Raw genomic sequence first — 25,099 nt, forward strand, 5'->3', positions numbered from 1 at the left:
GGCCATTGCCCTGAATCTGCACCATCCCTCTCTCTGCCTAGCTCCCCATGCTTCTGCTCTGCCCTCGTTTCACTTCACTGTCTGGGGTCAGCCACACTGGCAACCCCACTGTGGGGAGAGCTTTCAAGGACACAGGGGAACAGGCACGGGCATCTGAGTCAGAGGCAAGCCTGGGCTGGGTGAACAGTGTTTGGCAGGTACAGAGTGATTTCTACCAGCCCCAGCCTTTACCACAACAAACAAAGCCTTCAGCTTTAAGCTAGCAGGCTAGCATTTCCCTTCTCATTTGGCCAACAGAAAACTTGATGAAAGATGGTGGGATCACCGCAGATGACAACTCCTTGCTAGATGAAACAGTCAGCTTCTGGCAGCTTCTGAATCCCAGTCATGGATAAAGTCATTCACATGTCTAGGAGTTTGTCTTGACCAGGGACGCACAAGGTTTTCATAGCACAGGGTTGGCAGGACCAAAGATGTTTCTAAGATTTTGTACATCATCTCCAGGACAAATGTGGAGTGAGAGAAGAAATGATGAAGTACCACCAGAGGAAAGAAGGAGAATGATTTTGGAAAGGTTACAAGAGGAATGTTCTGAAGTGCTAACTCTCTATAGATTCTGTGCACTCACATTCTCCTAAAATCCCATGGTTATGGTACCAGGAAGGTTTTGGTATGAAATTGTCACCTTCCAGACTGAATCCTATCAGCAGTTGCTCTGAGAAGGGAGTACAGTGATGATAGCACTGGGTTGTGTGGGGTTGGGTTTAGCTGGTTTTCAGTTCCATGGTGCACAACTACAAACACAGCAATGCCATCAAACCAGCTGTTGTCTCTCCAGAGCTTTTCCAAAACACATTTATTAAGGTAGCTTTTGAGAAAGATTTGCCATTTTTTTCACTCTCTGTGTTGTTTTTCAAAACCACTGTCTGCAGTCAGAGAGTACTTTCTCTGCATAATGGTGTAGGATTTGTCATCTTCCAGGGATTCAACACAATGAATTTCACTCCTGTTGCCTTTGTGCCAGCCCTTCTGTATTTATGTAGTGATTATGATGTGAGTTCTCCAGCAGCCGGGGACAGCCTCTATCCTGCTCTCCACTCCCATGTAAGAGATAGTTGCCACCATATAGTGGTGCTAATTGATGTCTCCCACATGCTATTTTCCACCAGGAACTCAGTTCCCGCTGCCTGGGAACATGAGGACCATCAGGCTTTTTCCACCCTTCCTGCCTTTGGAAGGAGCAGGAAGATCTGTTTCAAATACTGTATCCAAGCACAACCTGATTCCAAGCTAGATCAGACAGAGGCAACCTGCATTATGACTAAACCTGCCAAGCACATTCACCTCAAAATCTGTGTTAGTCTAAAGATTCTGTTTATCACCACTTCTGGCCTCAAGCAAGGCTGCACTATTCTCATTGCTTCTCCTTGTTGATTTCAGACTATATGGTCATACAAATACTGCACACAATAATGCCTGTCCAACTCAAAGGGAGTGCTTACCACAGCATAGTTTAATCATTAATCTGTAAATTCAGTTAAGTAGCCTGTAACTCTGGGCAGAAAAAGGCTCTGCCCAGCTTTTCTAAGAAGAGAACACTGTCTCTAGAGTGTACAGAGTAATTAATAATTAAACTGTCCACCTAATGAAGCGATGAGTCACAGGAATAAATGAGAATAAGGATGCTGTTTAATCTTCTGTAAGAGCTAGGTTTTTAGAGTGCAGTTGTCTTTAAGTCAAGATCTTTTTTCCTCACTAAATGTTCAGTTCAGGGTAAGACAATTTCAACTCACAACAGCCATCAAACAGCCACAGACTGCTGTAAGCACAGGCTGTTATATGGGCAACCAAGTGAAAGAGCTCTGACATCTCAGGAGATGCTGGGAAGCATGAACAGACAGGCTCAGGGCTTTTATTTCAATGTGACTGTTTCCGATCTAGGTTCTTGGTGTCTGGGTGAAATCTTACAAGTAAGACCTGTGTTTCTACCCTTAGCTTCCCCTGGTGTAATGAGAAGTGTCACAGTAACTAGCAAACAGCACAAGTGCCCCTCAGGTATGTGAGAGGAGTGCTCCTCTCCACTTAGAGGTGGTTGCTGCAGGGGGCTGGTGTGTGCAGCACTCAGAACTTTGCAAGGGGACGGTGCGAATGGCAAATTTGGCTGTGGACAGCTCCAGGCAGAGACCCCTCAGCATGCAGAAGGACACAGTGCACAAGTGACAACATGATGCTCACAGGTCTTTCTGTAAACATGCAATGCCTGCAACTCTGTCCCTGCAAGAGGCAGCAGTGGGTACTTTAGAGGAAGGCTCCAGACTTCACACTATCCTCTCTGGTCAACAAAGGTAATATCATCCTGCTTTCTGCATAAAAGCAGATTGTCATAATGCAGGTTGCCATAAAAGGCCAGACATGAGTTTACTACCTAAAGGTCAGGGCTTAACAAACCACACAAAATTACTTAAGGAAGAAAAATTTTGCCAAAACTACTCCAAAAGTATTTAATGAGAAATGGGAGAATATGGAATTAGGAACATGATAAACAGTGCTTCTGATTGAACTTAATCCATATCATGAGATGCTAGATAAAGTGAACTTTAATGAACATGTCTAGCAAAGATGTCTTAACTCTTGCCTGTTTTTTTTTTTCTAAAGCATTAAAAATTTGTGCTACAAATACAGAGCTGAGGAGATAAAAATTGCCTTCAAAGGCACTGGCGTAATCTAGGAATCATGCTATTATGGATTTCCATAATGCCCAAGCACTTATTCCATTCTTGGCATTCAAGAAAATCTTTCCCATTAGTGAATAATGATCATCCCTGAAAACAGACATCTACAGAAATAAAAGTCTTTACAGAATACTTGGCCCAGTTTTCTCCCAAGATATTTTTAAGCCTCAAGCAATAGCTCCATTTCATCAAATGCTCTGTTCTCCTCTAATTAAATTTACAATGCAGGTCTCCATCTAGTTCATATGCAGTTCATTACAGCTTTAAAATTTTAACAATACTTTGGATCATGAAGAGAGAATGGGTAGACATTTGTCATTCTAGTGGTAATGAAAAGACTATCTTAGCTATCTGTTTTTAATTCATTTTTAAACATTAAATGTTTTGAAAAGATAAATGTGGTCATGGTTTATTTTCCCAAATGCCAGCTTAGACAATCACATCATGTCTTCAGAAATAATGCCTTCTACAGCATGTACACAACTTCAAGACTTGGAAGCATATGATAGTAAAAAAGGCTTTGGAAAACATATTTGCATATAACTATGGAGTTATCTACTGTGTCATCTCTAAGAATTAAAATTTTTGAGGCAACGAATTACTAACCACGGATATAATAAATATATCCTCTGAAGATAATGACAAACCTGGTGCTCACTGACTTCAAGGGGAGTTAGTCATCCAACAATCTTTTAAGATGCAGTTATATGGCCTTGAAAGATAACACAATAAATTACTTTCATTTAGAACAGTTTGGCTTTGATCTATTTTTTCTGTGGAAAACCATAGGCATGCCAGTGTCCACTTCTGGGTAAAATAATCAACTGCTGTTGTGCTTCAGCTGGTTGATTCTACAAGCCAAGAGGCATAAGACAACATCTGAGACAATATGATACAGGTGAGTAATTCACTAAATTGCTGAAGAGGATGCATGAAATGGCTCTGGTTGTTGAAAAATGAAGGAAAGAAGGATTAGATCATGTGAAGAATCATAGTAATTTCAACAAAAATCAAGAAAATAGCTAACATTGACTCGTACCCATCAGCTTTCATCAACTTACCAAAAGCAGGAGAAACAACAAAGCAGCCATTTGACTTCCAAGCAGCAACCAAAATTGCAGTTTCAACACAGTACTGAGACATTCAAGGTAAGAATTAAAATGTAGTGAAATCTGCATTCTGTTATATTTTCTTCCTGAAATTGTTCTCATGGACAGAAGAGACTTTAAATTGTGGTGAAGGGATATTGTCTCTTTGCAAGCTGATGCAAGATTTTATTCCTTCATTGTTGAATAAAAGTGACATCACATATGGTTCCTTAAGTTTGATAGATTTAAACAGGATCTTTTCAGGTTTTAAAGACACTCTACCTGTACAACAGAATCAGAAAATACCAAACAATTCCATTACATTTTACCATATTTAAAAAATAAATAATTATGCCAGTAGGATAGAGGAAATCAAGTCATAGACCTGTCCTATTAGCCAGGATAACAGGGTAAGAGTCAGAGTATTTTATGGGTTTTGTAACAGATTATTTGGTAAGTGATGGCAACTGATGACAAATTTAAAACAGGTGAAGTATAAAACAGAAGCACAGACAACCATTATTTTACCAGCTAACCTCAAAGACAGCAATAGCACAGGTAGAGACTTAAAAATGTACTCAGGACCCTCTACAAAATAGTCATTCTGCAGTGCTCCTACGAAGCAAAGCTTACATATTTCTAAAGAGGGGTGGTTTTTTAAGAGTTATACACCAGTGTACAACACACAAAAGTAGGATAATACAACAATGGTGTAAGTCTAAAGTTTAGTTTATTTGGGAAATTCAGCAAAATGCCTTTTATTAGAACCTTTCAGGAGAAGAAGGTAGAGATAAAGGGAAGTAACCCTTTTAATGAGTATTTTGTTTCATATTTAAAGCAGAAATCTCTCAGAGAACCAAAAGCTTCAATTGTAGCAAGATGAATCTCTTCTGTGGGTGCGGTGCTCCAAGGTCCAACCAGGTGTCCCAGTAGAATCTCACGAATGGTGCTCTGACCAGCCTGGATCAGTGCTACTGCTCCAAAGGTGGCTAAACCAGCCCCCTGGCTTCCCCAGGTGTGAGCTTTTTATTGGCCCCCTAATCCTGCTCATGCACAGTAGGGGCCTGCCCTAATTAGGCACAGGTGGGCTTAACACGAGGTCAAGCCCACTACCTGGCAATTATTGGCACCTGGTTGCCTCATGTCACTACATTCAATCCAGAGACCAAAGTCTGAAAGGGCAAAAACCACGCACAGATTTTTGGCCTACGCTTTTGTCTGCCAAAAGGATACTGAACAAGTTCTGTGATTTACTGGCAATTTAGGTGTCCTGGGGGAAAAGCTACTGATTTAAATTTTAAAATCCCCCGAGCTTTTCATTGCAAGATGAAAAAATCTATTCCTCATTGACCCCTGGAAATATTTGTGACACAAAGTGTTACTTTGAGATTTTACAAGCAAGAAGAGGAAGCAAAGTCCCAAAGGGCCCTGCTGAAGCACTGCAATCTTAAAGGACTTTTGGCTTGGACCAAATGGCAGATGGCCATTGATGCTGCTGGCAGAGCAGCACCAACATGGACACAACTCAGAGCAATTGTGGCTGAGCAGCAACTTCAGCATGATGGCAAGTAGAGGTGGAGCAGGTTTGCTCAGAGAGTCAGACTCTGAATTTAAGTGGAAAATAGGTACTAGCAGTCAACAAGGACCCTGGGAGGCTGCTCCTGCCCTGCACATGGCTCCTAAACAGTCTCTTAAATAAGGAATATTCGTGAGGAACAGCACTGCAGCAACAGTCAAGGGAACTCACACAAGACCAATCGCACCACCTATAGAAAGTATCAGCAGGTAGGTGGAAAAGACCAACACTGAGAGCAAATTTCCCATCACTTCTGATCCAGCCAAGCAGGCTGTGTAAAACATCCCCTTGGCCATTTTTAACTTGCACATAGGCTGCTCATGGCTTTCAAGTATTGCAAAGAGGTAAAGTATCACAAAGGTCTATACTGCAATTGGGCCTGATCTTCCTTCTAAGGAAGTGCACAGACACTTTTCTAGAGTAGATGCTGACAAAGAGAAATTGTTATGTCAGTCTCGACTCCTGAGGCTTGATGAGACTCTGAGCAACCTGATCTAGTTGAGGGTATCCTTGCTTACTGCAGGGGGTTGGACTAGATGACCTTTAGAGGTCCCTTCTCACCCAAATTATTCTCCAGTTCTGTTATACTATGTGTACTTCTGCTTTTTCCAATTTAAATGTAGCTTGAATGAAAACACAAAACTGCTGTTAAGATTCCACCTTAAGATATCCATGACCTATATTCAGGTCCCAATTTTTCCTTCAGACAAGACTCTTTGTCTCAATTCAAGTGCTTCAAAACTGGGAAAGTCATCACTGTCTTACATCGGGCAGTGGTGAGGGGGAGGCTGGAGGCTCTGGGCACACTGGTACCATGCAGTACTGCACTAGAAAACAGTGCTCAGCAGCACTGTAATGGTAGAAGCCCAGTGCCACTTTTAACAGTAGATCATGCCAGACACAAAGCTATGATGCTTCCTATTCTTAAGCCCATCTGGTAATTCTTAACAGCTTTTGTCATGTTCAGCATGGAATATTTAGTACTGTGAACACTGAACATGTGTGTTAGCTTCTCATCTTTAAAAGAATGCTTCTTGATATTATACTACACTGTGCTCTGAAAAAAAACCCCAAACCCTGAATACTTTTTTTTTCATGAGGAATGTTTGAAGGCTCCAGTCAGCACGACTGGATGAAATGCAGGCAGTCAAGATACAGACCACAGCTGACCCCAGTTTCCATCACAAGAAAGCTGTAAATAGCACTTTATCACTTATGGATCTCTTTCTGGAATACAGCTTAATTTTCTGTTGAAAAAAAAAAAAGCTTATTTTCTCAAAATACTGCTGTTGCAGAGAATGCACTTGGGCATAAGTGAACGTAAAATGGCTCTTGAGATTTTGTTTGTAGTGTTTACTGATAAAATTCAATTAGAAGCTGCATCTGTAAATGCTAAGGCACTCAGTTAATGTTTAAGCTAGTGTGAATATATGATCTTCTTACAGTCTAGAAGATTTAACAGTCACTCTACTGAATAACCATGCTTCTTTCCCCAGACGTAAAAGAGCTGAATAGTGCAGCCCACAGACAGGATTTAACTGGTTCAGAGGCTTTAAACTGAAAGAGAGTTGGAAGGATGCCACTTCTCCAAGTTATCTTTTATGCACAAAATATTTATCATTTCAGCCTCAGTAGACACTTATGCAGAGACAGCTCTCTGAGAAGAGAGTTCTGTGCACAGAACTACAGCAAATCAAATTAGTGCACTGAAGCTAAAGAGCACATATTTAATCTCATCTCTCAAATGTTCTTCAAGAACTCATTAAAGAGAGTTTTACTATTTAAAAAATCTTCCTAGGAATGACTAGGAAAATATAGCGATGCATTCCAAGTGTTGAAGTCAAAGAGCCTTTCTCAGAGAAAAAATAACACCACCTCTAAGAATGTCTTTTTCAAATTCACCAGCTCCTTAAAAAAGATGGATAAAGTAGACAGTAAATAGATGTTCTTTGGCTGAAGATCCTGTTGATTCCCTGTATGATTCCAGTCATGCCCTATCCAATGCAAATCACATGGAAACTGGCACCAGTGAAGTTAAGGACCAGAGGTCCAATTTAAGGACCAGAGGAATGGATGGAAGCTGCGCCAGGGGAGGCATAGGGTAGATGTTAGGAAATATTTTTTCACTGAGAGGTTTGTCAGGCATTGAAATGTCCTACCCAAGGCATCAGTAGAATCACAATCCCTGGAGGTATTTAAAAGGCGTTTGGACCTGCTCCTAAAGGATATGGTTTTGTAGTCGACTGTGGTGTTAGTTGAAGGTTGGACTGGATGATCTTGGAGGTCTCTCCCAACCTAAACATTCTGTGATTCTATGATCCTGTGAAAGAGGTGCACGGTACTGAAACAGACTGTAAAAGGAAGTGATGGAGTCACCATTCCTAAAGGTGCTTAAAAGACATGTGGATGTGGCACTTAAGGACATGGTTTTGTAATAGACTTGGCAATGCTGAACTAATGGTTGGACTCAAGTATCTTAAAGGTTTTCTCCTTCCAAAAGGATTTTATGGGTTTTTTTTCTGTCATTCTAGAGCCAAGCAGTGCAAAATCTGGTATTTCTATTTTTAATATAAATTGAGTTTTTAAATGGTTTCCAGAGGACCCATCTCACTACACAGGCCAAGTCTCTTTTTCCCCTCCAAAATTGATGGACAATTTTAATCCCATATTATTCTATCACAGTGCTCATATTCATGCATGTAGAAGTATCCTGTCCTGGTTTGGGACAGGATAGAGCTAATTTTCTGTCTTGTAATTTCTCTTTCAGCTAAGTCTTTTGTAAGTAGCTGTACTTGCTGACATTAACAGCAAGTTTCTCAGTCAGTGTTTGCTTCAAGGACTGATAACACTCAATGTTTATAGTTATGGCTAGAGACTGTTATGCAGAACCAAGGCCACTTGTTCTGAGGAACATGTGCTCCAGAAAGAGAAAAGCAGTAAAGAGGTCACACCTGCAACCCCCCTTTAGGGAGGAGTGGACAAGATAAGGGACCAAAACTGGCCAAACAGAGTATTCCATCCCATACGCGTCATACTCAGTATAAATTTGAGGGATCTTGAGGGTCAAACCCCATCTGCCCTCTTCCTTTCTTCAGCCTTTTCCTGTCCCTGTTTGCTCTGGCATCCTGGGAAGATTCCATCTGTTCATCTGCCTGTGGTCCTGATCCATACCAGCCTGAATCTGTGTGTTCCTGCCTCCAGCTCCCAACTGCTGCTAACTCCAGGAGTCCAGCTTGAACTTTGCCAGGGCTGTCCTGCAACTTCAGCGGTGATGTGAGCATTATTGGGGGGGAGGAGGGAGGAACGTGGTCTCACTTTTCTGTAGATTAGTATATATTTAATATTTTTTTCCTTTTTATCATTACTGTTTCATTAAATCTGTGTAGCTTAGTTTCCAACCCATCAGTCTCTCCCTTATTCTCTCTCCTTTCTTTATTAGTGAGAGGAGGGAGATTAATAGAAAGCATCTGTCATTTGGTTAATTGCTGGCTCAGCATTACACTGTGACAGATTTTTGGTGCCCAACGTGGCTTCAGTTAATGAGCTTGAGCCCAGTTCAAATTTGGACTTATTTACCTGGATAGTTTGAATTCCAACTTCAGTGGGAGGCTATCCCGATGGCTTCGCTTAGCAGGAATCAAACTTTTTCCTTTGGAAATTTCACAGGGTTGGAAATTAAACTGATCATGCCTTACCTGTGGTATTTAGGGTATGCAATATGCTGCTTTGCAGCTGGAATGAGTGTTAATATGGGGTTTATCTTTAATAAGCGCTGCTTAAGAAAAGCAGTTGTGATATGGTCTGCAATACTAATACCCAGTGCAGTACATGGTGCAGTGGTGTTTCATACGTGGATTAAAAACTTTGTTAGTAATCACATTTTCAGTTTTAATTTGAGGAATTATACCACTGTTTCATCTCAGCCTGAGTTTACCAGATTCTAGTCAAAATGGCATTATGCTTACTATAGTTTTGATTCTCCTGCTTGGTGTTGTCAATGTTTCTCGTATGTGCGTATGTATTCTCATGTATTACCATATATTGGTGAGGAGTCAGACAACTACCACAATTAGGGAAATGAGCAGACTTTGTAGAGGGGACACTGCTGCTTCTGCAGCCACTGCTCTCCCCCCCCTGTGCAAAAGCACAACTCAGATCGCCAGCGTATCTGACACAGCCACCGCCGCTGCCTCCCCCCACAGACACTGCTGCTGCTGTTCAGAAAGCAAGCCCTGCTGCTGCTGCAGACACCACAGCCTCCCCCTCACAATACATACAGCTACTAGTTGTGACTAAGAGAAAAGGAAAGCAAAAGAAATCAGACCTTAGCCCTAGTCCTTCAAAGTCTGCACAAGACAGCCAGGATTGGCTGCTAAAGCAGAGTTATCTGAGGAGAAGGACTCAGAATCAGAAGTGTATGTTCAGTCCTATTCCATGAGGGACTTAAGTCACACATGGTATAGATGCAATCCCCAGTAATGCACATACTGGCAGTACTGTATGTGCTCAAGCTTAGAGGTGCCCTGCCTCCAGCCAGGTGGAGGAGAGGGACAACGGAACTTACTGGATTATATAGATTCAATGGCCTGATACATTAGAGCTACAAAAGTATAAATCCTTGGGGGACACTGGTGCCCAGTGCACCCTACTGCCATCGAATCAGTCAGCAGGGACACCCTCAACTAGACCAGGTTGCTCAGAGACTCATCAAGCCTCACCTTGAATATCTACAGGGATGGGGCCTCAATTACGTCTCTGGGCAACCTGTTCCATTTTTCCACTACCCTCACGGTAAAGAATTTTTTCCTAACATCTAACAGAAATCTACTCTTATCTCATTTAAAACCATTGCCACTGAAAGTTCTTGCAAAAAGTCCCTCTCCAGACTTCCTGTAGGCCCCCTTCAGGTACTGGAAGGTCACCATTAGGTCTCCCCAGAGCCTTCTTTTCTCCAGGCCATTTGAACCTGAGAACACTCTCATATGTATGTAGATGGTTCTCTGAGAAAAGAGTTGCGTACACAGAAATTACTCAGGATGTCAATATTTTCTTTTTAATAACAGGAGAGGTGCCTGAGGACTGGAGGATAGCAAATGTCACTCCAGTCTACAAGAAGGGCAAGAAGGAGGACCCGGGTAACTATAGACCGGTCAGCCTCACCTCCATCCCTGGAAAGGTGATGGAACAACTTGTTCTTGTCACTATCTCCAGGCATATCAAGGACATGGGAGTCATCAAGAGCAGTCAGCATGGTTTTATCAAGGGTAAATCATGTTTGACTAACCTCATAGCCTTCTATGAGGAAATTACTAGGTGGATAGATGATGGAAGAGCGGTAGATGTGGTTTATCTTGATTTCAGTAAAGCATTTGACACCGTCTCTCACAGCATCCTTGTAGATAAGTTGATCAAGTATGGGTTTGGTGATCAGGTAGTGAGGTGGGTCAGGAACTGGTTGAAAGGAAGGAGTCAGAGAGTTGTAGTCAATGGGGCAGAATCTGGTTGGAGGGGCGTGACTAGTGGAGTCCCTCAGGGGTCGGTACTGGGACCGGTGTTGTTCAATATATTCATCAACGACTTGGATGAGGGTATAGAATGTACCCTCAGCAAGTTTGCTGATGACACTAAGCTGGGAGGAGTGGCTGACACACCAGAAGGCTGTGCTGCCATTCAGAGAGACTTAGACAGGCTGGAGAGTTGGGCAGGGAGGAACAAGATGAAATTCAACAAGGGGAAGTGTAGAGTTTTGCATTTGGGGAAGAACAACACAATGTCCCAGTATAGGTTGGGGGCTGACCTGCTGGAGAGCAGTGTAGGTGAAAGAGACCTGGGGGTCCTGGTAGACAAGAGGATGACCATGAGCCAGCAATGTGCCCTTGTGGCCAAGAAGGCCAATGGCATCCTGGGGTGCATTAGAAAGGGTGTGGTTAGTAGGTCAAGAGAGGTTCTCCTCCCCCTCTATTCTGCATTGGTGAGGCCGCACCTGGAGTATTGTGTCCAGTTCTGGGCCCCTCAGTTCAAGAAGGACAGGGAAGTGCTTGAAAGAGTCCAGCGCAGAGCTACTAAGATGATTAAGGGAGTGGAGCATCTCCCTTATGAGGAAAGGCTGAGGGAGCTGGGTCTCTTTAGTTTGGAGAAAAGGAGACTGAGGGGTGACCTCATCAATGTTTTCAAATATGTAAGGGGTGAGTGTCAGGGAGATGGAGCTAGGCTTTTCTCTATGGTGACCAGTGATAGGACAAGGGGTAATGGGTGTAAGTTGGAGCATAGGAGGTTCAAGTTGAATATCAGAAAGAATTTTTTTACTGTAAGGGTGACAGAGCCCTGGAACAGGCTGCCCAGGGGGGTTGTGGAGTCTCCTTCACTGGAGACATTCAAAACCCGCCTGGACACGTTCCTAGGCGATGTACTCTAGGTGGCCCTGCTCTGGCAGGGGGGGTTGGACTAGATGATCTTTCGAGGTCCCTTCCAACCCCTAGGATTCTATGATTCTATGATTCTATGATTCTATGATTCTTTTCCCTTTCAAGTAGAAATATTGTCTTGCACTTTTCTATTTCAAACTCTAATGCACTGTAAAGTACTGTGTTTCTGACACTCATATCTAACTGATTTTTAAATATTTTTCCTCATCACTGAGCAGCTGGCATTGTTTTACACTCTCAGCCCCTCCCCCCCCCCCAGAAGTGATAACTTTCTAGCCTTCACAACTCTAAACAACACTCAGTATCAACAAATAACAACATCAGCTTGAAACCCTGGAGACATGCAGGAACATATAGATTTTTTTAAGTCATAATTTTGAGTACTTAGTTCACGATGTTTAATAACATTGTGGGATGGGACTGGCAATCTTGAAACAACTGAACTAGAAGTGAGCAGCTGAAGTGAGATTTTTAAGCAGATAACTTTATGCAGTGAATTATTTAAAAAAGCAGGCTCCATTATTGCTTTAAGTAACAGCCCAGGTCTCTGAGCAGACATCTAGATAGCTACTATAACACTGGTTATGTGAGAGAGACCTGGATAAATGAACAGTAAATTAACATAAAAGCAACCAAGGAATTCCAAATTAATTAGGCTTGGAATATAATCCATCAGTGGAAGCTTTTACTGAAGGCACTTTCTCAAGTTTTCCATGGCATTTTGAGCTGAAAGAATGATATTTTTTAGTTTTCTGGCTGTAAATATTCAATTCAGTTAAACAGAAGAAGCAGTACTGTTGCCTGACAAAAGTGTCCAAATAGCAGTGAATAATAAAATGAAGAAAAAATACATATCACCTATCATAAACACCATTAAACCAGCTTTACTTTGAGCACTGCTAGAGGGATTTAATATATATTGGGTGTTTGCAGAGCCCATCTGGTGTACCACAGAGGCCTTCTTGGTGGACAGTGAGGGTCTGGAAGTTCTTTGGCTCCATTTCACAGGCATAGAATAAAAGGCTTTGGGGAAGTCAGATAACTTGCATCAAGTCAGACAGGGCCTGCACAGCCATGCTTTCTGCTATGACCTACATCAGAGAGCTTTTTCCTGCAAGGGGGCCAGAAGAACTGCTTAAGACATCAGCCCCCAGGTAGCAGGAGGTGACCTCCCACACCTGCAGATGGAAGGTGGTATCACTAAAGCACAGGCACTTACCGTGTCCTAGGTGTAGAACCTCGCAAGCACAGGAGAACCTTCATCCTCCCAGCCATCTTCCATTTAGCACCTCTTAGCAGCCTCTTTACTTGTAACCTGGAGGGCAGAGGCCCACAACTCCATCTAAGACATCTGGGAATATTTTATGGGACCAGTCCTTGAGACTATACTTATTTAAGAGATTAGACTGAAGCAGTTTGGTTTATGTTTTGTGACACAACTTCCTGTTTTATTAATTGCCTTTTTACCCCAGCACTACAATTAAAACTGTATTTTTCTTTGGTTGCTGCCTTATTCACAACCAGTGTTATGTGTGTGTTTGCCACCACATCAGAGTGCTGCTTCATCCTTCTGGCAATTCAACAGGAGCAATCTCCACTCTGTTTAAAACATCTGAACAAGATGATCCCCAGAGATGCTGTCATGTTGCCTGTGGCAATTTTCTGGACTTGTGGTATAAAATTATCTTTAAAAAGCCCTGGCAGTTTGACTTGGGCTTCAGTGACAGATGTATAGTAAAAACCAGTTATAACAAGGACAATAATTTTCTTCTGATTTTTTGAGTTCAGATTTAGCAGTGCTTTTCCCAAATGAAGCTATCACTCAGGCATGCAGAGGAAGATGAGCCTGCTGGCAGTACAGTAACACTGCAAACAAGTGACAAGAGGGTATAAAAGAAGTACCCAGAAAGGGATGTATTTGAATTTTTTTCTAAACTTCTAAACAAACCATACCAACCATAAAATGTGTTTCCCTTTGTAGGGAAGGGAAGGAAGGCAGAAGAGAAATGGATTGAGTAAAATTATTGAATAAGAAAAGATTTTGCCTCCAATGTATTAAAACTTTGCTCCCCTTGTCATGATCCCTTTCAGATGCATGCTTAGTAAAACTTCCTAATTTCATGTCTGTAGTTTGCCATTTATGTTTGTAAAGTGATTGATAAATACAGATTGGTAGCCTTTTATTAAGAGTTTAAAATCAGCAGCACTGGTTTGTGTTCAATTACACAATCGTGAATCATCTCTTTCCATGGTTTTCAGTTCTCTTCAGAAATAAAGATTAATGATGAAAACAAACTGGCAGAAGAGGTAGACAGTCTTCTAAGCAGAATGGGCAGGGAGGGATTGCTGAGAGGGGCAAGCATGCTCCCAGTAACTCCAGACTGGTTTCGAACAGGGGCCAGAACTGAGCTCCAGGGCACATGGTTAGAAGATGTCTTTGCAACTTTGCCACAGGAGGAACTTAGAAGAGACACAGTAGGCATGCCAATCAGTACATAATATTTCACAAACAATGTATCACACCAGGTATCCTTGTAGCAAAGTCAAAGGCAAAGTTACTTTCCTTGAGGGAGACGTATTGAGAGTATTTGCCAAAAGGAAATGGGCTGTTGAACCATACCCAAGCACAGTAATGGAGATTGCTATCACATCTGTTGGCAGTTTCATTCCTGTAATGGCCAGATGCCCAAGTGAAACATCACACAGGGACATAATTCTTGACGCGATTTTGTCAGTTAATATTGCAGAGTGACCAGTGGTCTCATGAAGACTAGCAAAAAGTGCTGACTTGTAGAAAGGCTGCTGATTCTCCCAGAAGCCATTTCTTCATGGCTCTGCATAAAATGTTAATGTCATGACATTTGTTGAAGGCTTAAATCATCCTAATGAAAAAGGAACAGTTACTGAACTAATTAATCCCAGCATATTCCACTGTGGACATTCTATCAGTGGTTTTAAAATAATGAAATTATAACATGAAAGATGTTTTCCAGTGCAATTAAACCATATGCAGTTTCATCTGTTATAGTACTTCCATCATGCTCATCATGTATTATCTGAACTCAGCTCTGGTATTTAGAAACAGAAATCAGTTGTATTTCTTTCACAGATTTTCTTTTCCTTAATTCAGTGATTCTGAGTCAATGTGACTGAGAGCCTGAAAGAGGAAGAGCTAGGTATCTCTCAGTCTCTGGATGTGCGCAGAATTTATGGGAAATGAATGCATTCACTCAGGCAGGTGAAACTAGATACATTTCTGCTACTGCTTCAGTAAAATGTGAGGTAAAATAAATTCTTGCATTATGTACAAAAAGATGCGAGTGAACGCCTTTTGAGAAAGTAAGAGGTGAGCAGACACCTACTCCAAGATATTTAATGCAAAATTTTGCTATTTGAGGAGTTTGTATGTATGAAACTGCCTCAGCAACCTACCCAAACAGCTACAGGAAGAGAAAACCACTGGGTTACAGTAAGAGACAAGGGAGAACGTGATACAATAAATCAGTGTCCACTTCATGCCATTATGCCATTTAGTTTCATTACTATTGGTGCTGGTACTGCTGCAGCCACTTTTTTCTACAGTAAACATAAAGTCAGTTAAATTAACTGCTGTGGAGACAGATGTTTTTCACTTGCAGAATGCTGAAATTCAGCTTTCCAAAACAAGTGGAAGTAAGGCAACTACACAAGTAATACCAGCAGCCTGTCTCTGAGATGAACACTTCAGGCTGTCTGCTGAGAAGGTCAACGACATCACCTCAGGCACATCAGCTCCACGAGTTTGTGGCAGAGTCAGCAAAGGCAACAGAAGAAACACAGACTACAGTGCTGCACTTAAGTTAGTTTGACACACCAATCCACCCCTGAAAATCTTGGTCACTTTTTCATTCTGCCAAGCACATACTTGGAAAAAAACCTGATGTCTCTATCCATCCTTCCACAGCTCTAATGGCTCACCTCCCTCCCACTTCCCAAAAGATGCATCTCAAGGATATGCCAAATCCCACACCCTACTTAGGAGATGAGGTCTTTAGTCCTGGACCAAGTGGAGCCAATTTTTTTAGTCTAAGATTTACAGTGGAAAAATTAAATTCAATCCCTGACCAGTCTACGCATGGTGTTTTGTAGTAAACATGGGGACACATTGGCAAATGAGAGTATGTTTACGGAAGAGGTAAAAGGGGTGCATAAAACTCAGGTTCCTAGAGCTGAGCTACTGTCAATGTCCAGAAACAGGCCAAATGTGTGCAAGAAGGCCAAGTGCAAGGTCTTGCACTTGGAGTTGCAGCAATCCCTGGTAACAATACAGACTGGGGGATGGAGAGTTGGAGAGCAGCTTGGACTTGAGGATGTGGGTTAATAAAAGACTCAACATGACCCAGTACTGTGTCCTCACAGCCCAGAAAGCCAAGAGTATCCTGGGCTGCATCAGAAGAAGCATGCATGGTGATCAGGTCAGGAGAGATGATTCTCTCCTTGATCTCTGCTCCCATATGACCCCCCACCTGGAGGTGTCAGAACTGTGTCCAGTTCTGGGGTACTTAGCACGGGAAAGGCATAAACTCTTGCAGTAGGTCAATAGGAAAGCCAAAAAAATAATCAAAGGGCTGGAGCACCTCTTCTATGAAGATAGGCTGAGAGAGATGACATTGTTCAGCCTTGAGAAGAGAAGACTCTGGAGACTTTATTGTAGTCTTTCAATACTAAAAGGGGATTTACAAGGCACATGGGGACAGACTTTCTCATGGGGCCTGTTGTGATAGAACAAAGGGCAGATTCAGGTTCAGGTTTTATGAAAAGGGTGGTGCAACACCAGAACAGGTTTCCCAGAGAGGTGGTAGAAGCCCCAACCATGGAAACACTCAAGATCAGGTAGGATGTGGCTCTGACAAACCTGACCTAGTTGAAGATATCCTTGCTCACTGCAGAGGGATTGTTCCAACCCAAACCATTCTATGATTTCGTGACAGTCTGCTTTGACTTACAAAACTTATCCCCATAAGTATCTTTAAAATTTCTGCTTGAAGATGTTATGCAAACTTCTAGGTATTTTCTAAACAGCTAATTTACATAACAGCATTGTTACATTTGTTTTGGCTTGGGCAATAGGACCTGAGATAGCTTATCTACTATCTTGGCCAATAAATCTCTGCGAAGCAAGGGCCAGACCAAATTATTTACTAGCCATTTCTTCTTGCTTAACAAAGGGAAGGGAAAGTCCAATGTGATGAAGAAGACAAAATCTGCAGTAGGTTGTTCACTGACCCTGCCCCCATTTATTTCAGAAGCAAAAGAAAAGATAAATTCAGTATCTTGACTTTCCTTATCATACTATCACTCTCATTTATTTAATCCTGGTGGTAAATTAGCAACAGAGATCTCACGCATGGGACTCAAAGAAGGAAAAATGCTTCCTTCTGTACCCAAGATGCATTCTCAGCTTCTAAAACATAGTTGTTCCTACTTCACTTTATATTCCAAATCTTCTTCAGGAAAACCATGCTTACTTGTAATCCTACCTTGGATTTAACAAGGACTCATGAAACTTTTGTTGATATTTTGGTCAAAAAACTTCTGGCTAATACCTTTCAGAAAGTCGAGGTGTAAGCTAAATAGAGTCTGATTTTAAAAGGCTATTCAAGTATTGATTTTATTAAAACATAGCTGGCCAGTGGCAGCATTGAAAAACAGCTGCCCCCAAAAGAATTCATGACTCTTGCTGGGGTCAGTACGACTTACAGCATGAACTTCCTGGCCAAGCTCACAGATCCTTGGGTCTGTAGAAGCTCAGCAAGCCATTCATCCCCCAGAGACCACACAGGTGCCAGATCACAGCTAATTTTTTCTTATTCTTACACTGTTTTCACCTATACAATACAAAATTCCGGGTAGTGTTTAATTAGAATACCATTAGTACCATTGCCTTTGGATGGTAAGGCTCTTTTTCAATTGACTTTACAGGTCTAGGGACCTTTAACCAGTTATTTAAGTCATGTCTCATTACCAAAAGGCAGAAAGAAATGGAGGGGAAACCACTAGAGAAAACTGAAGATGGTTTTCTGGAAGAGATTAACATGCACAGGAATTTGACAGTTCTTAAAACATCCAGTGGAAAACCAGCTGAGACATTTTGTTTATTGCTGACTTACTGCTACTGCAGCTGGACCCAAGAACTACTGAAAACTATTGAAATCTTGAGAAGCCACAGTCAGCATTTTTTCTTTAAAGACAGTCCTACTTGATTTATTCTGAAGAATGAATTAAGTGGAATAGGGGCACTGACTGCTATGTGACTTGGCCTTCCAACTACATGCTTGAAGATAGGTAGAACTTTAAAATAATATAACACCCTATGTGGAACATGTCTGAGACAGCACACTGAAAGAATGCTAACAATATTGTTTGACCCAAACTGTGCATCTCTAATGCATTTTGTTTGCCATACAGAGAGACAGTACTTCCTCTTGATCTGTACATTTTCCATGATAGGAAGGAACTTTCATTTAGCAATTATGGCAGGGGTGTTGGCATTTCATTCTCAGCTGTTACTGACTAATTAATGTTTTCTGCACATCATGCACAAATCTGTGTTGCAAAGGGTATCTTAATCTTCCATAAAATGATACGAAATGCAAAATTGGATTGAGTGACATTAGAATTCTTTCTATCTCACTTTAAAATTCAGCTTATTGTTGTCTTCAGAGAAACACTGGAGTATACAGAGTAGGTTTTATCATAGTCTTCAAAAGATCAGGAAATACAGATTCCTAGTTTTTACCACTAGGACTTTAAGAAAATGCAACAGACGGCATCAATCATCTACTCAGATTTTGATGGTGAATTTAACCAGGGCATAAAGCAAATGAGGTTTAAATTTTTGCCTGGCAAGTACCAGAAACTGCAGGCTGACTTACTGATGAGTAGTGATTTAACTTTTGTAAGTAGAGGAGCTTTAATTGTCTTGCCAGAGGAATCTATGTACTTCTGCTGTGAATTATTACAGTTCAATAACCCTGTTGTCTAAAGTGTACGTATTTTGCAAATCTAATTTTCAGGGAAGAATAAAAATAGCCAGATTTCATGAATGCAGGTAGAAGAATACAGTCATTAAAGTAATGTAGTGTAACACATCATGATATTTCTGATGACATTTGTTCCAAAATCCACAAAGACTTTATTCGCTACCACTAAAACAAAAGAATAAGAATTCTACTCACACTTCTCTAGTTTATCTTCCTCAGGAGAATTCCACATTGGCTATTAATTTTTGCCTGCAACATAAACATTTTGTAGGTTTTAATAAATTACTGCTTTGATTTATGCATTATTTTTAGAATATTCCTCTGTGTGGCTCTCTAATTTCTTTTGCAGTCAGAACAACGAAGGGACATTTAGACTGTGTAGGCATGTGGGATTCTATACTAATATTTACTCACAAACATAGTATGATTTATACAACTTGAAAAAAAATCCTCTTGGAATTAAAACATGTCCTTTCTCACAAAAAATCAGTAGAAGAGAGATCACTGTATCAACACTTTAGGACAGTAACAAAACTGGTCTGGTAGAAATGATCAAGCATTTTGTTTATTAGTGTTGACAGTGTGTAGAGCTGGCTAGTAGAGCTGGCTGTCTTATTTCTTTCTTTTATCTTCCCAGTTCCATATTCTGAGAATGATTTATACCAACATCCAAGAGAGATGAAATACTGGAACTAAGCTACTATATTCCTTCAGTCATAATCTCTTCACTGGATATTAAAAAAAAAAAACAACAATACAAACCAAAAAACAAGTGCAAACATTTTACTCAAATGTTGAAAAAGGTTTCTGTTATGAAATCTAATGCAATCCTGAGTACAACTGCAGTTGACTCAGCCCTTGTCCACCCTCTGCATCCTCATTAAGACTTCCAGAAGGCAAGAACATCTGGATTCTGTGTGGCTCTCATTTGCAGCTGGATAGCTTGGGTAGCACTAAAGCTATTGAAAACATTAATAATTCATAACAGATCAAAGGATCAGCATAAACTTCCTAAATATGCTCCTAGATTAACAGACTGCTTCAAATCATCATATGACCTCACACAGGACTACATGAAACCAACTTGTTTGCAGTCCATCTGGTGTTACACTTAATAAGATGATGAGGAGCAGACTACAGAACCATTATCTACTTCTGGTATAATCTAGTTAAGGGGAAAGTTTTGTGTGCAGTATCCTTAAATCTAGCTGTAAACTCATAATGTACTTTAGTCTGTGACTGGATTAGTCAAAGCATGTGTGCCATTGGGAAATTTTATTCTTATATACTCAGAAACTCTGCCAATGAAAGAAGCTAAAACTCTTCTTTTTATTTAATAACTGGAATTAACAGAAGGACTGGTTAACAGCACTTAGCAGTGCACCTTCTACTTTCAGAACCTTACTGTTCTAACAAATCCAGATTACACTCTCTTTATAGTTATGAAATATTCTCTATAACTCATTAAAAATAAAACTGAAAACAAACTCCTAGAGTAAGCTGATTTCCCATTTCATAGCTTTGAATATTTCTTTTTTTTTTTTTTTTTTGTGCACAAGCTACTTTTTTTTTTTTGGTTGTGGTTCTTAAACAGAGAATAGCCTTTCTTGAGCAAACAGTTCACACTATTACCTCTGATAATATTGTTAATTTAACAACTTTAGGACACTGCAGCATTATGGTATTTTAATGGTGTTTTTAGGATCCACTTATTGTGCTTAACTTCACACAGAATACAGGTTGACTTTTTTGATCATTTCTGCAGGGATGCATACTTTATTCATGGAAAAGGATAAAAAAGCTGTCCTTTATTCATGGAAATACAAGACCAGTCTAAGACCACTCCTGGGTCCTTGGATTTGTTACTAAAACAGCCTTGGTAGCACATGTATGTTTTCACTATTGCTGTGCTGTGCTTGCATGATGGTAATCTGTCTCTGCTCCTAATGCTGCAACCTTGGGCTGTGGACAAGAAGTTGGGAGCAGACACAGCTGGTGTGAACTGACCACAGACATACTCTATTAACATATTGCATAATGATCTGCAGAAAAAATCACAGAAAGGAGGATAAAGCAGTAGCACTTACGATTATGGCCTTTCTCCTCCACTTGTGTAGCAGCTGTCACATGCAATGAGGCCCTGCTTTTCAGCAAGTTCCCATCTGCCTGACCATGAGAAATAGTGAAGAGATACCTTTTGCTTCTTTCCTTGTGGATACAGCTTTTGCTTTGCTTATTGAAATGCACTATCTCAATGCAAAAGTCTTCTTGTCTTCCTTCTGTTTTCTACACATCCCAATGTCGAGGGCTGAGTGAGTTAGTGGCCCTGTGGGTGCTTAGTTGCAGGCCAGGTTCAACTGACAACAGCCAAAAATTCAGAATCAAAACCATGTGTTGCCCTGGCACCAAGTCCCAAGGGAATTAAATCCAGGTAAAAAACCTCAGAAAGTCTCACAATTTATTCTGTGCTCTAATGATTTTTGCTGCACTGCCCATTAATGTATTCAGATGAATTGGCACCTTCAGTAGGTCAGTGGGAACTCCTGCTTCTGGATTTTTCAGATCATACTTGCCCTCTGTGCTCTCAGATGAGAAGATTTTATTCTCAAAATCTGTCCTTTTCTAAAGACTCTTTGACCTGCTATGTCCTGTGCTTGGACCAACCTCTTGCATTTTAGAGAAAGTCTGGAACTAAATCTAATTATTCTACTGTTTTAATTAGCAATCTTAGTTAAAAATTAAAAAAAAAAAGCACAGATACAACTAACTCCTGTTCATTGTTTTCAAAGCTGCCTGCAAGTTCTCTTGGGAGAACTCAGAACTCACCTCCACTGTGGGAGAGATGTGGGTGTGCAGGGAAATAGAACTGGACCATTATGCCCTAACTTTGATAAAAGAATGACATGTAGAGGAAATTCCCTCTTGAGGCTCCTTTGCTATTATTAATCTTGGGTCTTAGCTTTCAGGGTTTAAAATTTCACATCACAGATCAAAACAAAAGCCTTATAATGTACAGTGTGGCATAGCTTGCTTAAGCAGTGAGACAAGAGAACTCATAAATTTTTGTAAGAGTATGAGCACACCACAGAAGGTATGATAACAGGAAATGACAAATGTCAAAAGCAGAATCATTTTTATAGATCAGAAAGTATCCTAATTAACATAAAATGCATTTCCTGGTCTGTCTCATACACCTGTAAAGCTGAATGAGTTCAGGCAAATACAGTACAAGCTGAGCATTTACTGGGCATTAAGAGTGAAACACCTAACTTCCCCAGGTGCCAGATAGCAAGCACTCTTCTGAACTGCATCAGAGATTATGTTACAAGTTTAGCAGCATGAAGTATCCCAAAACAGTCCCTTTTGGTACTAGGTGTAAAATGCTTTTCTTGCAGCTTGATGTAGGAGCAAAAAATGGAACCTACATCCAACAGGACTGTATCCCTCACAATTAATCACAAGCTCTATAACATACATTGTTGAAGAATTAATTCTCTATTTTGCTAAAGTATTTGATACAGGATGACAACAAAAATCCATAAACACCTCCAACGACATGATTAAACCTCACCATATGATATGACCATTTGAACCGCCACCATAACAACAGCTCTAGGACACAATTCTATCATAGGGAGAGAAATTCCTACTTTCTTACATGAATTTAGGGTGGCATGAAATAAGAATGTCAGTGAGAAGTCAAGTTCATTACCGTAGATAGCAGTGGAGCATGGGTGCCAGCTTGGCAGAATTCATCAGAATTTAAATATACAAATCTGAACGTCTGAAGTGATTATCTTAAGATTTCATATTTTGTTTTCTTTAAGTATTTACAGAAAACAAATACCAAATACTTGTGCAGGCTAATTATATCACTGATATACACAGAAAATTACATTTCACAGTAACGCAGAATTGTCACAGTTGGAAAAGGTCTCGATCAACACATTCAACTGTCAATATCCCGCTCCACACACAATGAAATAAAAATTAAAAATTCATCAATATCTGTATCACAATACCCACTACAGAATGTCCTGAAGTGTCTCATCTACATAGATTTTAAATACTTCTAGGGATGCTCCGTCCACAACCACCCTGGGCTACCCGTTCCAACAACTTTATTTCAATAAAGAAATTCCTCCTCATATTTAGTGTAAGCCTCCCCTACCACAACCTATATTCTAGTCCCAAAGATACTTCCTTGACAGAACAGGAAAGCAACCATCTGCCCACGAACTCCCAACAAAAGAGGGAAGTTGTGGAGTCTCCTTCTCTGGAGATTTTGAAACCATGCAAGGATGTATTCCTGTGTGGCCTGCTCTGATTAACCTGCAGAGGGTTAGACTGGAGTTCACTTCCAACCCCTAACATTCTATGATTCTGTGCTTCTATGAAAATGCCTCCCTCTGCACTGTGAAGAAGGCTTCCAGTAGCAGCGGTTAGCTCTGTGGGGAAATGTCCTCCTGGGGCAGCCGTGGGGCCTGGGGAGCTGGGAGAGTGTCTGTCTCGAGGGGTCTGGGCTATAATTCCTGCTTTCCTGACTTCCTTTCTTCCTTCCCTGGGACAGTCAGTGACCGTGGCCTCTCCCTTCTGCAGCACACGACACTTGCAACTGCGGCATCAGCTATGGGGAACAACTTTTCCTCAGCGTCCCCACGCGCAGTGCAGGGCGCAAGGAACAGGGCAGCCAACACCAACAGGAGCTGCCCCATCTGCCAGGACACATACGAAGACGGTGGCGCTGCCCACCTGTTACCACACCCGCACCAAGGTTGCTTTGGCTGCACAGTGCCCCAGGTAATGTTGGCTGCTTCCTGCCCCCTGTGCAGATCACAGACATTGACCCACTTGCTCTCCACGCAGACAGACAATGATTTCATCATGCACAACAACGCAGATGAAGACCAGGGGGGAGAGCACGGGGCTGTGGGGCAGGGGCCCAGGCCTCTGGTGGATGGCATCCTTCCTGAGGTCTGGGCAGACTACTTCAGTAGCCACCCAAATCACATCAGGCCCCTGCTGCTGTGGCTGCGACAGGACCTCATGGAAATCTTTGAGGGAGAGTTGCAGAAGGTGATGGCGTGGGAGCACACACTTGCCATCTACCTGCGCACCTACGGGCTCCATGTGAAGATGCTGACGCAGAAGCTGCAGCCCAGCCTGCAGGAACACGCGCAGCCATTCGTCCTGCGGATCATCACCGCCGCCGTGCTCCTGTGCGGCACGGACATCCACCAGCACCTGGACCTGGAACATGCCTGGGCTGCTGGGGTGGAGGATGACCGCGCTGCAGGCAGGCCCAGCACCCCTCATGTAGCATCCTTCAGGAGCTCTGCACACTCCCAGGTGGCACTACTGACGTCTCTCCCTCCTGGATGGGGCATGGACTGCTTGTCCATGGGGACTCCCTGGCCCGCCCAAGACACAATGGCTTCCAGCCCCATGGAAACTCCCCAGCCCACCAGAAAGAGGAGCGCTTCCATACCCCTGGGAACTCCCTGGCCGTGCAAGCAACCACACCTTGCAGCAAGGCCCAGCCCCTGCGCCTGCCCTTGCCCCTGCGCTGCCCCAGCACCTCCCAGGAGTAACCGCTACCACCCCCCCGGCTTCCTCCATCTCCTCTTCAGACCTCGGGTGGTAGTGCCGACGGTCCCTCTCCTGAACGCGGCAGGGACCTCTTGCCTGGGGGACCCCGGCACCCCACAGTGCGCAAGGCCGGAGCCCCCCCTGGGCTGTCAACAGCCCTGCAACAGGCTGCGCTGTCACTGCCACCAGCAGGAGGAACCACCGATTTCTTCTAGCAAAGGGAAATAGTTAAAAAAAGTTAATGACTCTGCGGTGCAATGCACAGGAAACTGATGATCAGAGCTTTGGACTGGAACATGAACTGGTTATGAGGTTTGATCAACAAAACAATAAAAAGTAAAAGGGGGGAATTGTGATAAACAGACTGTCATCTTTAACATTATTGTTATGTTGATTGGAGAGATTTATCAGTAACCACCACATCCTGGACCCACATCCTTGACCCACATCCTGGACCACAATCCTGGGAAATCGATAAGGACTGGAATGTCTTGTTCTGTCCATTTTTCTGAGACCAAGCTGTAACATAATAGAAAAATTCAAGTAGACCCATATAAGGTATAGATGTTTAAACCAGGGGCCTCTTTTATATTTTGTAGGTTAAGCAAAATTGCAAGAACCCGGAACTGAATGAACGTGTATAAAAAAACCCTGCTTTGCTGCAGTT

General features: G+C 41.9%; 1 long non-coding RNA gene across 1 annotated transcript; it reads left to right on the forward strand.

Moving 5' to 3' along the window:
• Positions 1–291: 291 nt before the first annotated feature.
• LOC139789979 (uncharacterized) lies at positions 292–23,615 on the forward strand. Its single transcript, XR_011723324.1, has 3 exons — positions 292–1,773; positions 3,522–3,630; positions 23,414–23,615. It is a non-coding gene; the product is annotated as an uncharacterized lncRNA (long non-coding RNA).
• Positions 23,616–25,099: the final 1,484 nt, after the last annotated feature.

The sequence above is a fragment of the Heliangelus exortis genome, chromosome Z (assembly GCF_036169615.1).
Source record: "Heliangelus exortis chromosome Z, bHelExo1.hap1, whole genome shotgun sequence".
Taxonomy (NCBI): Eukaryota; Metazoa; Chordata; class Aves; order Apodiformes; family Trochilidae; genus Heliangelus; species Heliangelus exortis.